Below are 15,567 nucleotides of genomic sequence, written 5' to 3' on the forward strand. Positions count from 1 at the left end.
TTCTTCTTCTTGTTACATATCTATCCATTATTAGTTTCCCTTAAACCAAAATGTTGATGTGGACTACAACTATCCAGAATATGCGATTATCGATCTATATACGCTCATGTTGTCATACCATTTTGCCTTTGATTGATACCCAGATATGTTTGCAATTTGTTGTAAGTCTATATTATTACAATAAAAACAGATTATACAAAAAAAAAAGTTACTTGGCGCATGCGCTGTGCGAACATTACGCATGCGCACTAAGAGAATTCTCACTGCGATGCGATGAAAAATACCGAGCGAACAACTCGGAATGAGGGCCATGGTTCACACGCAGAGGCTTTTTGCAATGAATGGATACGTATGACTGCTGAAGAAAGGGCATCATTCCCTAAGATGGGTACTTTTGAACCAGAGATACTGCTGAGCATAAGAATTAGAATATGTCTGATCAAATCTAGAAAACAGGATCAGACATACCGACTGTTTAAATCTGTGGCAGCAAGAGGGGGAGGTGCAAAGGGAAATGGCTCACACGGCGAGTTCCAAACCTAGCGGGAAAGCGATTGCGAGCGCACCACCACCGCCATATGTCGATGGGGAGAAATTGGCTACAACCAATGGTGCATCGGTAAAGGATAGCAAAATGATTAATCAATGTATTAACCCTAACCCATGCCAGTTGTAAATAAGGAGAAAAAAAGAAAGACTCTGTGCTGGGGCAGTCTTTATGAAAAAATGAGACAATTAAAATTAACCTTTATTTAGGATCATATAAGATATAGTGTGACAATCAAGATCAAGTATTTTAAATAAAAATATAAATACCAGAATTGTATAAGATTAATTAACAGTAAATACTGCCAAGGTGAAAATGTATTATATATAGTCACAGGAGTGGCTTAACATATGTCCACTGACAATGAGTGGATAGTCAAAGTCTCCTAAAGTGATATCCCGTGGGTTAATCTGAGCACCAATAGATTGAAAGGTTTGTTGCCTAATGTGGTGTGGATCCACCTTCTGTATAGATGTCACCATAGGCATTTTAATGCAGCGGATTAGACAAGAGTGTACAATCTGCTGAATTGATAGGAAATTAGTGATGACCAACATATAGTGGTTTAAGTCATGAAGAGGTGGTGTTGAGACACAGCACGTTTGTGGGAAAGTACACCTGTAAAGCTTGGGAGGGTCGTTCTGTTAGTTCTAATGAAAGAAGAAAAAAGGGAAATAAGGTTGAAGATTAAGGTAATGTTCCTTCTGCTTTCCAACCAAGTTTACTGCACCTGGTGTTCCTTGGCAGTCTCCCAAACAAGTACTGACCAGGCCTTCCAGAGCTTAGCTTCCAAGATCAGACAAGATTAGGCGTCTCCTGTGGAGTATGGCCGTAAACAGGTGGATGAGTGAGTACTTATTCCTAGTAAGCAGAGATGTGCTTCTGCTGTCCATAGCTGGGGCTTCCACAGAAATTGGTCACCACCACCGTGGTGAGAAGAACTGGAGAGCGCACATGGGCACAGATGTGCAGGAGTGTAAGGAAAGAAAATAATAGCAATAAATGCCAATATGGCATGAATTGGGCATATAAGAAAAAGAACGGAGAATAATGATTGCTTTATAAATCTGTGCACATAGGACAAATACAGCTGATAGGAATCAGTCAAGTACAATTAAGGAGAAAGGAGACAAATGTGTCAAAACCACCTATTATGTCAGGTGTTAATTGTTTATTTGTAGAAATTCAGGCTAAATAGAGTGTATCAGTTTGTCCTAAGAGCAACTCATCTGTTCAAACACAGTATAGGCATAATTTGCAGTATGACTAGTGTGTCCTTTTTTGGATTATAAATCTTTGCTAATAATTGATTATATTTGACTGATTCCTATCAGCTGTATTTGTGGCCTATGTGCACAGATTTATAAAGCAATCATGAACTGTGAAAACCACTCTGGCATTTGACCTGCTCATGAAAAGGCCTCTTAGGCCGCACCCATCTTCTTCATCAATGCAAATCTGATCCGACTCCGGATCCTCAGACCTCTTTCCACAGGAACACACAGAACTTCAACCGCTCAGTATCTACTCTGATACCCACCTCCGACATCTGCGTCATTGGGAACAACAGCCTTCCCCTGTGTTGAAAAACAGTCAGAGAGAAACAACGGTTTGCACCACTTGTCTCTTGACCTCGCCTTAAACAGGAGAGCGTCTCAGTACAGAATAACAATGGCTCTTACTATTGAAAGAAACCCATCATACTGCCATCACTCCGGTGAAATGGCAAAGACAACCCTGGATATCAACCCAGGTAAGCCAAATGCGGAGAAAAACGCATTTAACCCCTTTTCTACCTTTACGTGCTGGAGCTCCCTTCGTAAGTAGAAATCTTTTCTTTTTTTCTTCTTTTTTTTAGGGACAGCAGGACAATGTCCTGAACCTGACGCAACTCTGGTATGGTGTCGCGTACTGCCTCCCTTTCCAGAGGGGAATCGGTAAGATCTATTCAAAAAATCAGTGAGGGGAATCATCTGTAACTCCAGCATGACCCCCTTTAGAATCCATTATTAACTCACAGGTCCAAGGCCATTCTCAGACTGACTGAAGAGTAGTAGATGAGTTCCCACCAGAGTGGGCTCCAGCCAGACAGACCCAGCAACCTGCGGTGGATGTGGTAGAAACAGAAAACGACATCTGCTTCTGCGAACCTAACCAGGCTGCAGAACTCTTACCTTTTCACCATCCACAATCTGCACCGAAAGGGAAAAAAGAACGGTATCAAAACATCCCACAACAGAATGCGTCACCAACCGTTGTGAGGGAATCTAACTCACGAAGTTAGACCCACCAGTGGTATCCACTGAGATTGACTGGACTGAGGCCTCCCCACACAGTGGTACACCGTCCCAGGGAAACACTCCAGTAACTCTCGGAGTCAGCCTCAGCATTTCTTGTGCAGTCACAAGAAAAATCCCCTCTCTCTATTTAGGGTAATACTATCGGATGCCTTTCCGAAAATACACACTCCCCCATGTGCATGTAATGCAAATAACTCCTGAGCATAGAAAATAAAATATCACTCAGCTTCCTGTGTACGATCCTGTGTGACAGGGCCCCGTGTCGACCAGGAGTTGACTTTCACAGTATTCAATCCGCAGCGGGAAAAGAATAAACATTCGGACTCCTTTCAGCTTGTCACGGCCGACCTAGAGCTTTATCAACAGAGTGACCAGCACATACTTTTACCTCAGCATTCATTATAAATCATAACGTAATACACAACTACACACACATCCTATATTTTATATATATATATCATACATATAAGCGGATTGTCCGGAACCATGGGGTCCCTAGTGACATCAATGTGTTCTGAAAGTGTATGACCATGTACTGAAAACCCAGTTGTGGATCTGACAGGACAACGTATGGTCAACAGAAAAACTAATAATCGTTGACAGCAGGGAGTACTAACCAGGCAAAATAACATTCTGGTGATCCCGAGAGGTCCGTGGGAAGTATACATATATAACACTCCCCCACACATACTACCATATCTGTGCTCCAGCTACAGGCCCAAGGAACCATACGATACATATACATATAAATATATATATATAGGTATAAGGCAGTTACAGTATGTTAATTTACACCCAGTAATAAGAGTTGGTGCCGACAGGGTCACCCACCTACTACTGTGTCTCCCCTACAGTGATTACTTTTGCAAAGCAAACAACTACCGACCTGCTGACACTGCATCTACTGCAACAAGCAACAACAGGCGTCAGCGACGCCGACAGCGATCCCCTAACTTTGTGACAGAGTTCTCATGCCTGTCGACATATGTCGACTAAAAAGCTATAGTGGGAATGTCTGACCAGGGAACACACAGGGATACATTCACAACACACAGTATTACAAGCCCATTTATCTAACAAAGTGTTATATTGTCAATATAGCACTAAACACTGTGCCCCCCCCCACATTTGTACTGTTTTCACTGTTATGGCGGGGACATGGAGAAAAATGGTGCTGAAAGTGTTATGAGGGCTAAGCTTCAGCCCGCTAGTAATACAGCGTTTTTTATGCCAGCAGGGGTCTCTATACAGTGTCCACACACTGTATATCGTGTAGCCACCCTTAAAAAAAGGTATAAACCGCTGCCCAGGGTGCCCCCCCTGCGCCCTGCACCCATGTACAAGCCGTCGGCGTGGGAGTAATGGCGCGCAGCGTGCTGCTTCATACTGGCGGGGGTCTGGGATCCGGCGCCCAGGTATCGAATAAGCTTTTTTATGCCAGATTTAGAACATCAGTAACCTGCTGCCCAGGGCGCTCCCCCCCCCCCAGCGCCCTGCACCCTGTGAGTGCCATTGGTGTGTGGGAGCATGGAGCGCAGTGCTACCGCCGCGCTGTACCTCCGTTACTGAAGTCTTCTTCCGTCACTGAAGTCTTCTGTATACTCACCTGGCTTCTTTCTTCTGGCTTCTGTGAGGGGGGTGATGGCGCGGCTCAGGGAACAAGTAGCTAGGCGCACCAAGTGATCAAACCCTCTGGAGCTAATGGTGGCAAGTAGCCTAATAAGCAGAGCCCTTAACTAAGAAGAAGTAGGTCTGACTTCTCTCCCCTCACTCCCACGATGCAGGGAGACTGTAGCCAGCAGGTCTCCCTGAAAATAAAAAAGCCTAACATAAAGTCTTTTTCCAGAGAAACTCAGTAGAGCTCCCCTAGTGTGTGTCCAGTCTCTCCTGGACACAGAATCTAACTGAGGTCTGGAGGAGGGGCATAGAGGGAGGAGCCAGTTCACACCCATTCAAAATCTTAATAGTGTACCCATGTCTCCTGCGGATCCCGTCTATACCCCATGGTCCTTACGGAGTCCCAAGCATCCTCTAGGACGTTTGAGAAATATTGTGGCTACATTTTATCTGGTTATTATTGGCATAACTGTTTTTATTGTGTTGAACTCTAATAAATATTAGAAATATTTTTATTTATATACCATCAGCGCTCTTTTATGTCTCTATTGAAACTTAAACAATCTATATCGTCTAAGGCATCAAGTTGCCGCAAGTTGCCGCATAGGAGCTGCTATCAAATAATCAATATATTTGGTGCTCATTTAATACATGTAACATTGCATTAGTGCCTGATTTAGCTAGGTAATTATATCTTGCATTTTGTCACCTCACTGACGTGACAGGCTCAGCTGTCAGTCATGCAGCCCCACTGCTCCCACTCTCTCCGTACTCATACATACATGCCTTTCTGGGAGTGTCTCATCCTGGTTGTCAGTGAGACAGTGTCTCTGGCACAGCTGTGTAATCATGATGTGAGTGTGTGTGCTGAGCAGTGAGTAATGCTAGCAGCAAGCCTCACAGCTTAACTTCAGTGTAGCAGTGTGGTGGGGGTGGAGGGGAGAAGGGGGTTGCTACACCAATGAGTCAAGGAATGGAGTAGTTGGTTGGGACTCACACAGCAGGTGGTGAAAAGCTTAAAAAGGAGGAGTGTTTGGAAGGGGAAGCAACTGGTAGGTTCAGAAGGGATTAGTGAGGGTTGGGACTCTCAAGGGAAATTGGAGTGGGATCCCACAGGTTCCAAACTGGGTAAAGAGCAGCTTTTAGGAAGGAAATTGGTGAGCCAGTCCCTGTGGTTGTCCCTTCTTTACCCCATGCGGGGTGGATCCTTGGACTCTCCAGTTCCTCAGGAGGCTGTGGATTCTTCTTGCCCACTACCTGGTGGTTCTGTGGCTATCTCAGGCCACCAACCTCCCAGATTCCTGGCCTCCAGATTAACATGAAATGGTCATGGAGGTGGTCCTGGGCTCTGTGAAGGAGGAGGTGGAACAAGCAAAGGAAAGTTGTGTCCCTTCTGAAGGGGCAATGGTGGACATTGTGAATGGTGAAGGGAAGGTTTTTGTGGGGGTGAAGAGGGAGTTATGCCATATATACCAGAAGTATGGGTCCTCGGCCTATATGATGTGCCACCATTAATGTGGCTTCTGTCTTGTCCGGCCAAGCTTGATTTATGGGCTTTGTAATTTTTATAAGCAGGATAAAGGCTGAGTTTTTTATTTCTGCAGTGGACTGGAATAAGCCCAGACAGTCCACTTCCATTATACCACCGGAATGTGACGGTCACTGACCACCGTGCCATCACTTACCTGTATGCTTACACGTAACAGAATGATGGAACACTTACACGGTTTCTTTACAGCTTCTGGGGTCCACTCCGAGATTAGACATTATGGTGTAATTACTCAGACGGGAATATAAAACAGAATAAAAAATAAAAGCTATAATGCAATAATTAGATGCAAACAAAAGCTTTTATTATGAAACACAGGGGAGTATCTGCACCATATAGATGTAACATACAACAAACCACCGCAGATGGAACCCGGGTGACTCTAATGCACATGATAATGTACAGGGTATATATGGATAGGAACTTGTATCAGAAAACACTCTGACACTCCTTATCAAGATGAGTGTATGTAACAAGTTAGGCAAACTAGAAGTGAAAACACGTTCCAATGGCCGCCATATTGTCGTGCAGCAATACATATTGTGGAAACTGGTATTAGACACTCACATTTACACAAAGCACAAGATACAAAATAAACAGCAGAAAAAAGACCAAAGCATTTGGGATATATTATTTAGGAAGTAAATAGAGGTACATTAATGAAAAGCGTGAGTAACAGTCATCAGTCTGCTTGTGAAGGTCTCTAGAGTGGAGGCCTCTTGGACTGTGCAAGGCAGTGAGTTCCATGGTTAAAGCTAAACGTTCAACCCATAAATGAATGACAGGAGATTCTTGGTACTGCTGGTAACAGTCCATCTGTAGAAGCAAGCAAGCAGGGCAGTAAGGAGGCAGAAGCTGCTTCTAGTACCTTGGACCATGTAATGTTGGGCTGGGAAGGTCAGTTAGCAAATTATGAAATAGATTTGTCATCTTACAGGCAGCCGGTGAAGGGAGCAGAGAATGGGTGTTATGTGGCAGGAACGGGCAGGTTAGGTAACAGCTTGGCTGCTGCATTCTGTACTAGCTGCAAGCTCTGTCATTCTTTTGCTGGGAGACCCAGGTAGATGGCATTGCAGTAGTCTATGAACTTCTGAGGGAATCAAGTGCTTGATTCTGGCTATGGTCCACAGATGGAAGAACGAGGATTTGTATGTGGCAGATACCTGATGTCTGTGTCAGCCACATACCAGGACAACACAAAGATTCAGCACATGTTCAGTATTTTGCAATTCTGAACACCAAAACATAAATCCAGATGGATGGTAAAGCTGTAGTCTTGTCCTTTGTTGGTGAGCTTCTATTATGTTTCACAAAGACTGAGTCACAGCTAACTGGCATCATCCACCCCTGGCGCTCAGCTAGACAACCATTTAGGATTGGTATTAGGTTCTCAGTACATGGAGCAAAAAGCAGGTCATCTGCATAGCTGTGGTAGACCAGGCCATGACGTCTGATTATATCACCCAGTGGTAGCATGTATATTTTATAAAGCATAGGAGATAGGATTCCCCCTTGAGGAACATTGCACGACAGTGATAATTATACTCCAGAAGATTTAAATGGTTACGTACTTGGGTAATGTCTAATATGTTCAACAAGAGCGGTTACATTTCTCTCACAGCATGAAAATGCCTTCTCACCTGTGTGACTTCTCTGATGTGTGACAAGATCTGATTTCCGTACAAAACATTTCCCACACTCAGAACATGGAAATGGCTTCTCACCTGTGTGACTTTTCTGATGTGTAACAAGATTTGATTTCAGTGCAAAACATTTCCCACACTCAGAACAGGAACATGGCTTCTCACCTGTGTGACTTCTCTGATGTGTAACAAGAGCTGATTTCTGTGCGAAACATTTCCCACACTCAGAACAGGAATATGGCTACTCACCTGTGTGACTTCTCTGATGACTAACAAGATCTGGTTTCGATGAAAAACATTTCCCACACTCAGAACAGGAATACGGATTCTCACCTGTGTGACTTCTCTCATGTCTATCAAGAGTTTATTTCCCACACCCAGAACAGGAATATGGCTTCTCACCTGTGTGACTTTTCTGATGTGTAACAAGATCTGATTTCCGTACAAAACATTTCCCACACGCAGAACAGGAAAATGGCTTCTCACCTGTGTGACTTCTTCTCTGATGTATAACAAGATGTGATTTGTGTGCAAAACATTTCCCACACTCAGAACAGGAATACGGCTTCTCACCTGTGTGACTTCTCTGATGACTAACAAGATCTGGTTTCGATGAAAAACATTTCCCACACTCAGAACAGGAATACGGCTTCTCACCTGTGTGACTTCTCTGATGACTAACAAGATCTGGTTTCGATGAAAAACATTTCCCACACTCAGAACAGGAATACGGCTTCTCACCTGTGTGACTTCTCTGATGTGTAACAAAATGTGATTTGTGTGCAAAACATTTCCCACACTCAGAACAGGAATACGGCTTCTCATCTGTGTGACTTCTCTGATGTATAACAAGAGCTGATTTCCGTGCAAAACATTTCCGACACTCAGAACAGGAATATGGCTTCTCGCCTGTGTGACTTCTCTGATGTGTAACAAGAGCTGATTTCTGTGTGTAACATTTCCCACACTCAGAACAGGAAAATGGCATCTCACCTATGTGACTTCTCTGATGTGTAACAAGAACTGATTTACATGCAAAACATTTCCTACACTCAGAACAGGAATATGGCTTCTCACCTGTGTGACTTCTCTCATGTCTAACAAGATAAGATTTATATGTAAAACATTTCCCACACTCAGAACATGCAAATGGCCTCTCATCTGCTTTAGCTGGCTGATTAGTAATAAGGTTTGTGTTCTGTGTAAAACATATGGCATCTATAGAACAGGGAAACACTGTATCTACTGTCAGAGCTGTAACAGATGCACCAATATCAGAGTGATCAGGAGAACATTTCCCAGGATCAGAGGGATCAGCTGATAGAGCTGGATGAATAATTTGGGTAATGGGGTTATCTCCTGGAGAATCCTGTCTACTATCAGTATCTGTTATTTCAGAATCCAGAGATAACATTAGATATCCTTCTGAAATATTCCTGCTTGTGTGCCCATCTGCTGGAAATAAAATACATTAATAAATATAATGAGTAGAGTGGACCCAGGGTGTTACAGGATACATTATATAATTCTATAACAGACATTTTTACCAGTAATCATTAATTTTATGTTTATTAAAAAACAAAAAAAGTTAGGATGCTTAGACTGGAGCTTGATCAACACTGAACGCTCATGTGGGATTACTAGAGGTGACATGGACGCTCATGTGGGATTACTAGAGGTGACATGGACGCTCATGTGGGGTTACTAGAGGTGACACGGACGCTCATGTGGGATTACTAGAGGTGACACGGATGCTCATTTGGGATTACTAGAGGAGACATGGACGCTCATGTGGGATTAGTAGAGTTGACATGGACGCTCATGTGGGATTAGTAGAGCTGACATGGACGCTCATGTGGGATTAGTAGAGCTGACATGGACGCTCATGTGGGATTACTAGAGGTGACATGGATGCTCATGTGGGAGTACTAGAGGTGACATGGACGCTCATGTGGGATTAGTAGAGGTGACATGGACGCTCATGTGGGATTACTAGAGGTGACATGGACGCTCATGTGGGATTACTAGAGGCGACATGGACGCTCATGTGGGATTAGTAGAGGTGACATGGACGCTCATGTGGGATTACTAGAGGAGACATGGATGCTCATGTGGGATTACTAGAGGTGACATGTACGCTCATGTGGGATTACTAGAGGTGACATGGACGCTCATGTGGGATTACTAGGAGGTGACATGGACGCTCATGTGGGATTACTAGAGGTGACACGGACGCTCATGTGGGATTACTAGAGGTGACACGGACGCTCATGTGGGAGTACTAGAGGTGACACGGGCGCTTATGTGGGATTACTGGAGGTGACACGGATGCTCATGTGGGATTACTAGAGGTGACATGGACGCTCATGTGGGATTACTAGAGGTGACATGGACGCTCATGTGGGATTACTAGAGGTGACATGGACGCTCATGTGGGATTACTAGGAGGTGACATGGACGCTCATGTGGGATTACTAGAGGTGACACGGACGCTCATGTGGGATTACTAGAGGTGACACGGACGCTCATGTGGGAGTACTGGAGGTGACACGGGCGCTCATGTGGGATTACTGGAGGTGACATGGGCGCTCATGTGGGATTACTAGAGGTGACACGGACGCTCATGTGGGATTACTAGAGGTGACATGGACGCTCATGTGGGATTACTAGAGGTGACACAGATGCTCATGTGGGATTACTAGAGGTGACATGGACGCTCATGTGGGATTACTAGAGGTGACATGGACGCTCATGTGGGATTACTGGAGGTGACACGGACGCTCATGTGGGATTACTAGAGGTGACATGGACGCTCACGTGGGATTACTAGAGGTGACATGGACTTTGCAATAATAAAACACCAAAGAAGAGAAAGTGCTGTCCTGTTTGTGCACTAATAAATAATATATAACCTTTATTAAGTACAGTAAAGTATGTAAGATAAATCAGTGATATATTAAACACAAAGGTAAATGTATAAAGGTGAATAATGTAATAAACAAACAAGTCTATTTGTTGTTAAACATCGGCATGTATATTATATTGGGTGATAACTAATTCAGTGCTGGTAATCCTGTTCAGTAAGAATATATTTATATATTTCACCCATACGAGGACGGGCTAAATTACATTCAATTATATTGTGGCAGAGTTTCCTCCAGCGGTAATCTCAATGTAACATCATACTGTATGTATAAACATTTTATGGGGGGGATTCAGTTCATCGCAAAAACTCCCTATCCAATTAGCCGCAAAAAGTTATTGGTGATAATTCTCCATAGGTTTTTTATTTTGCGCACAAATGTCTGCGCACTGAGCAGTTGTGCGGTGTTATGCAGCTGCACGGCATGTTGTAATTAGCCCTGTCTGGCACCTGATTGGAGGGCTTCCATTTAAAAGCACTCTCAGGACTTCTCACAGACGCCGGTTATAGCTTCCTGTTTGCTGTGTCAGTTGCAGAGAGTTTTCCAGTCCTGTTCTATCCGGTCGTTCCTGTCCTCAGTGGTCCAGCACTCAGAAGTTTTCATCTTTTCCTGGAGTCCAGACCGAGCACCTTTAACATCCTGTGGTGTTCGTGAGTCGCGGCTTAGCCGTGTGTTGCGGCTTGACCGCTTACTTATTATCATTTGGTTATTTTATGTTTCGGAGCTTTTGCGGAGGATTCCACTCCCACAAATCCACTCTGGTATCCAGCGGTGCTGGATAGGAGTTACGGATCAGTGGATTTTTGGTTGTCCTTTTCCCTGGCGGTTTGTCCGCACATACTTCTGGTTTAAGTTAGTTAGCTTGTAGCCCCTGGCCTGGTTGCTTAGTCAGAGGGCCCCTTGTTATCACCCTGTCTCGGATTTCCCTTTGTCTCCCATTAAGACCTGAGGGGGCATCGGAGTTGGGCAGACGTAATCCGCCCTTCAAACGCGGCTGCCATGGGCTCAAGCAACCATAGTCTCGCAGGGGATTTCTGATAACACGGGCGAGACAACGGAGTTAGGGCGCCAGGGGTTACTAGGCTTTCCTGCTCCCGTAACCAGCATTCCCTTCCAGTACTCTGGCCTTTGTCATAAGATCTCCTCAGGTCAGAAGTACTGGAATCATAACATTATAACCGGCCAGACCAAAACTTAAAATTAAACAGGGTTTGATTTTTTCCTTTATTCAGTTTAGAAGGTTTGTCGGCCTCATGAATCCCACTGGTTTAGGGCCAAATCCTGGCCAGCTTCTAGTTAGCCAGATTCAAGAACTTACTCAGATGGTTCAGGATCTTTCCCTTCGGGTGAGGTCACAGGAAGATCTCTTACGGACTTCCCCGAGGGTCGTTCCTGAACCGAAAATGCATTTGCCTGACCGTTTTTCTGGTGATAGGAAGCAGTTTTTTAATTTTAAAGAGTCTTGTAAACTTTATTTTCGTTTAAGACCAGTCTCCTCAGGTACGGAATCTCAGCGGGTCGGAATTATTATTTCCTTACTTCAGGGGGGTTCCCCAGACCTGGGCTTTTGGTTTAAAAACAGAGGATCCGGCTTTGTTGTCTGTAGACGCCTTTCTGGGGTCTTTAGGGCTATTGTATGATGACCCTGATAGAGAGGCATCCGCCGAGAGTCAGTTACGTGCTCTCAGACAGGGTAGGAATCCCGCAGAGATTTATTGTACGGAGTTTCGCCGTTGGTCGAACGACTGTGGATGGAATGACCCAGCCCTGCGCAGTCAGTTTCGCCTCGGCTTATCTGAGTCTATAAAAGACAGTCTCCTTCAGTATCCCGCTCCTGAGACTCTCGATAAACTCATGGAGCTTTCTATTAAGATTGATGGTCGTCTCAGAGAGCGGAGGGCTGAAAAAGGAGCACCTGTCGGGTCTACCCCTTGTGTTTTTTCCATTCCTATGGACATAGAGGAGCCCATGCAGATGGGTCTCTCCAAGCTGTCTCCTGAAGAAAGAACCAGAAGGCAAAATTCTGGTCTTTGTTTGTACTGTGGGGGTAAAGGACATTTTGCCCGTAATTGTCCGAACAAGTCGGGAAACGCCTCGACCAAGTGAATTGTGAGGGGGTTCACTTTGGTCTGCAGCTTATCTCCTCGAATAATTCCCTGTTAGTCCCAGCTAAAGTTTCCTTTGGCGGCCTCTGTTCTTCGGTGTCGGCTTTCGTTGACAGTGGAGCTGCAGGGAACTTTATGGACTTAACGTGGGCCAAGGCCTTAGGTATTCCTCAGTTAACCTTGGGTAGGCATATCACAATGCATGGTTTGGATGGGAGTCCCTTATCCAATGGGGTTATTTCCCTCTGTACACCCCCTGTTCTACTTTCGGTAGGAGCTCTTCATTCCGAAAAAATTGAATTTTTCCTTACCCATTGCCCAGCAGTTCCAGTGGTTCTGGGTCACCCTTGGCTGGCCTTTCATAATCCCATCATTGATTGGCAGTCGGGGTAGATCTCACAATGGGGTACCATCTGTAATAAGGAATGTATTACGCTTCCCCTCAGAATTGCTGCTGTCATTCCCGCACCCATTCCTGTGGAATACCAGGATTTTGTTGATGTATTTTCCAAGGGCAATGCGGACATTTTGCCTCCCCATCGGCCTTATGATTGTGCTATTGAGCTAATTCCTGGTGCCACATTGCAAAAGGGAAGGTTATATGCATTGTCCGGACCAGAAACTGTGGCCATGAATGAGTATGTTAAAGAGAGCTTAGGGAAAGGATTTATCAGGCCATCTAAATCCCCTTTAAGTGCAGGCTTCTTCTTTGTGGAGAAGAAAGATGGATCACTCAGACCCTGCATTGACTTTAGAGCCTTGAATAAGATCTCAGTAAAGAATACTTACCCTTTGCCGCTGATTTCTGTCCTCTTTGATCAGCTACGTTCGGCTGTGATTTTTTCTAAGATTGACCTGAGAGGAGCGTATAACCTCATCCGACTCAAGTCAGGAGATGAGTGGAAAACGGCATTCAGTACTCAATCGGGTCACTACGAGTATCTGGTTATGCCATTCGGCCTGTCTAACGCTCCGGCAGTTTTCCAGGATCTCATTAACGATGTGCTCCGTGATTTTCTTGGAAGATTCGTAGTCGTCTACTTAGACGATATCTTGATCTATTCTGACTCTATTGAACAACATGTTACCCAGGTGCGTCAGGTTCTTCAAAAATTACGTGAAAATCACCTATATGCCAAGCTGGAGAAGTGTGAATTTCATGTCACGGAGGTATCCTTTTTAGGGTACATTATTTCCCCTCGGGGATTCTGTATGGAACCAAAGAAGCTCCAAGCCATCCTTAGTTGGGCGCAACCCACCAACTTTAAAGCAATTCAGCGCTTTTTAGGGTTTGCGAATTATTATAGAAGGTTTATTCATTCTTTTTCCGACCTGGTTGCTCCCATTGTGGCACTGACTAAGAAGGGAGCGGATCCAACCAACTGGTCACGTGAAGCTGAAGTATCTTTTCAGGCCTTGAAACAAGCCTTCATCTCAGCCCCAGTCCTCAGACATCCCAACCCAGAATTGCCTTTCATTGTTGAGGTTGATGCCTCGGAGGTTGGAGTAGGGGCTATCCTGTCTCAGAAGGATCCGGACTCTCTAGAATTACATCCTTGTGCCTTTATGTCCAGGAAATTCTCTTCTGCTGAATCCAACTACGATGTTGGTAACCGGGAATTACTGGCTATTAAATGGGCTTTCGAGGAGTGGAGGCATTGGCCTGAGGGAGCAATACATACCATTTCAGTTTTGACTGATCACAAAAATCTTCAGTACATCGAATCTGCTAAACGGCTGAATGCCCGGCAGGCTCGTTGGGCTTTATTTTTTACTCGTTTCAAGTTTTTTATCACCTTCAGGCCTGGTTCCAAGAATACCAAGGCGGATGCCCTGTCACGCAGTTTTCTTTCAGTTCATGATAACAGTCCTGTTACTCCCATACTTCCGTCTTCAGTCATTCGGGCAGGTCTCACACAAGATTTATTCACCCAGTTAAAGCAGCTTCAACATCAAGCTCCTGGAAATACTCCTGCTGGTCGTCTTTATGTCCCTGAGTTTTTGAGAGCAACTGTTTTGACTGAGTTTCATGATAGCAAAGTTGCCGGGCATCCAGGGATCTCTAAGACTCTGGAATTAGTCTCCCGCTCAGTATGGTGGCCTGGTCTTTCCAAAGACATTAAGGAGTTTGTTTTTTCTTGTCAAGTCTGTGCACAGCATAAAGTTCCTCGTTCCTTGCCTATCGGTCAACTTATGCCCTTGAATGTTCCTCTCAGGCCATGGTCTCATATTTCCATGGATTTTGTGGTAGACCTCCCTCTGTCAGCCGGATGCCGAGTCATATGGGTAGTAGTGGACCGTTTTAGCAAGATGGCCCATTTCATTGCTCTTCCCCGACTGCCATCTGCCCAGGGATTGGCAGTTTTGTTCCTCCGCCATGTTTTCAGACTCCATGGATTACCCACTGATATTGTTTCTGATCGGGGTCCACAATTCATTGCACAATTTTGGAAGTCTTTTTGTGCCTCATTAAAGATGAAATTGTCATTAACGTCCAGCTACCATCCCCAATCCAACGGGCAGACTGAGCGAGTTAATCAATCATTAAAGCAGTATTTGCGTTTGTACTCGGCCAAACTCCAAAATGATTGGTCCGAGTTTCTTCCTTTGGCGGAGTTTGCTTACAACAATGCCTGTCATTCCTCCACCAATGTGTCTCCATTTTTTACAGTTTTCGGTTTTCACCCCAGGGCTAATTCCTTTTTTCAACATTCCTCTGTCTCCTCGCTGACCTTGACCTCTCATCTCAGACTCATTTGGAGAAAAGTGCACCTTGCTCTCAGAAAAGCGGCATTTCGGGAGAAAAAAATTTCTGACAGGCTCCGGCGGCCTTGCACTTTTAAAGTAGGAGATAGGGTGTGGTTGTCGACTCGCAACATTAA

The 15,567-nt window shown here is 44.7% G+C and overlaps 2 pseudogenes; both read right to left on the reverse strand.

Annotated features, from left to right (window-relative positions):
• Positions 1 to 1,265: 1,265 nt before the first annotated feature.
• Positions 1,266 to 1,384, reverse strand: LOC134983881 (5S ribosomal RNA; annotated as a pseudogene).
• Positions 1,385 to 6,317: 4,933 nt separating this feature from the next.
• The window catches only part of LOC134983872 (zinc finger protein 585A-like), a 249,546-nt pseudogene continuing 240,296 nt past the window's right edge, over positions 6,318 to 15,567 (reverse strand).

This window comes from Pseudophryne corroboree, assembly GCF_028390025.1.
Source record: "Pseudophryne corroboree isolate aPseCor3 chromosome 3 unlocalized genomic scaffold, aPseCor3.hap2 SUPER_3_unloc_27, whole genome shotgun sequence".
Lineage (NCBI taxonomy): Eukaryota > Metazoa > Chordata > Amphibia > Anura > Myobatrachidae > Pseudophryne > Pseudophryne corroboree.